We start from the raw sequence: 2,500 nt of genomic DNA on the forward strand, positions 1-2,500 counted from the left end.
GGACACGGCTGCGACGCAGAGGGCTGTGTTGTTGTGTCGCTTGCAGCACAGTGAGAACCTGGGTGAGCAGGCAGGAAGAAGTACCCGCTACAGGCAGAACCCACTTGGGCCACATCAGTGGCTTCTGCGGTACGAGTTCTCACAGGCGTGATCCGAGTTTGAACCAATACCCTTCCGCTGTCATCTCTGTGATGCAACGTCGAGGAGTGAATGGCTGTGTTTGAGTAATTCCCCTCGGTCGGTCGAGGGCTGTTACAGATCACCGCTATCCGTCGGCAATATTAAACACGCTGGTCTACTGATATTTCTAAAACGGCTTGCATTTAAAAACGTCAAAACTGACTAAAAATACAAAGAAACACAGTGAGCGAGTTCCTTCAGCCTATCTTGAATCTCTTCCTGCCGCTCACTTTTCTTCCGCATGAAAAAAAATACTAATCATACAGCACGGAAAAAACAACCTTTAGAAAAAACTGCGCTACCAGACCGCCGACTCTGCGCTTTCAGGGAGAAAACCCACGCCCTCCACCCCCCAGCCTCCCCCCTCCACCACTCTAACCCCTCCCAGAGAAGGTTCAGGAGGCAGCCAGGCTTTCCCCTGCTCCGTCAAAACACACAAAAGGTCAAGTACACAAATCTGTAAAGTGTAATACGAAAATACATCGAGTCAGATGATCAATAGAAATCCCTGCCTGGAGGCTACGACTCACTGGGAAGGGAAACATTTACACGCGTGTGTGAATGTGTGTGAGGAACAACAATATGTAATCTCACACACCGTACACACACACACACACACACACACACACACACACACACACACACACACACACACACACACACACACACACACACACACACACACACACACACACACACACACACACACACACACACACACACACACAGTATAAAGAAAGAAGAAGAAAAAAAAAAACTCTAATTACCCAACCCCTGAACAAAATTAATTTGCTGCGCCGTATTGTGGCGTCGATAAAGGCGGTTGATAACGTTGTGTGGGGCCTCGCAGCTGGAAGAGGCGAGGCGACAAACATAATTGTCTCTCGCTCTTGATTAATTGACTTTGCGGAAAATAAGAAGAAAATAATTTGTTTTGCGTCTCAGGAGCTCATTAAAGCGAGCCGAGATAAGTTATTTTATCAGGCGTTACTTTTGACACTGCATTACGGGCCCCCAAGGGCCCAAGTCGGGGGGGGGGGGGGGGGGTCGAGTGATTAAATATCTTCCAACGGTGCCACACAAACACATACATGCACAAGTACAGGGATCTTCTCCATACATTAACCACACAATCCGTTCTGCTTGTAACGTCTGCACTCAGACACGGATGCATTTCTCCACCTTCCTATCAATGATGGAAAGGTGGTGTGTGTGTGTGTGTGTGTGTGTGTGTGTGTGTGTGTGTGTGTGTGTGTGTGTGTGTGTGTGTGTGTGTGTGTGTAACTGTAGCACAGCTTGAGGCCCCCGCCAGCCGAGTGCACTGCAGACAAGTTTGAGACGGGGGTGAATAATTCAAAAGGTCAGGCCCCCAACCCTCTGTGCATGGCTCCACGGCCCTGCACACACACACACACACACACACACACACAATGACAACACAGACAAACACACACACGAAAGTGACATGCCGAAATACACACACATACACACACAAAAGCGTCATGCACACATACACGCACACAAAAGCGACATGCCGACACACACACACACGCACACACACACACGCACACACACGCACACACACGCACTTTGGTAAGTGAGAGCAGGGGCCCGCTGGCACTAGTTCCCGGGGCCCCGGTGAGGGAGGGGGGACCAGGAGTAATTTAGGGGACGAGATCATATCCCCTCCGACACGCGGAGGAGCAGGAGCTGAACTAATTGGTTGAATTCATAATTAATCAGCCGACATTAAGCCTGGTGGTGGGAGTCGAAGGTGCCCTCGTTTCCATGAGGATATATGAGAAAGAGAGAGAGAGTGAGAGGATATGAGAGAGCAAGAGGATGAGTTTGAGAAAGTATGAGAGTGAGAGGGAGGATGAGGATGAGAGTGAGGATGAGGATGAGGATGAGGATGAGGGAGAGAGAGAATAAGAATGAGAGGGAGACTAGAGAGAGGATATGAGAGAGCAAGAGGATGCGATTGAGCGAGAGGATGAGATTGAGAGGGAGAGGATGAGACTGAGAGAGACAGAGAATGAGTTTGAGAAAGTATGAGAGTGAGAGGGAGGATGAGAATGAGAGAGAGAGAGAGAGAGAGAAGATGAGGGTGAGAGTGAGAGAGATGATAAGAGTGAGAGTGAGACACACTCCGGGGTTAGCAGCCTTGGAGTGGCCGCTACGGAGAGTGCTCTGGTGTCGTACACCAGCAGTAAAGTATCGTCAGCATGCAGGGAAATAGTGCCAAAAGTGACACATTGACAGTGCCAACACTATAGATCTTTCATTGTTTACCTCAGCCCCTCATTCTCCCTCCCTACAG

The sequence above is a fragment of the Gadus chalcogrammus genome, chromosome 18, assembly GCF_026213295.1.
Source record: "Gadus chalcogrammus isolate NIFS_2021 chromosome 18, NIFS_Gcha_1.0, whole genome shotgun sequence".
Taxonomy (NCBI): Eukaryota; Metazoa; Chordata; class Actinopteri; order Gadiformes; family Gadidae; genus Gadus; species Gadus chalcogrammus.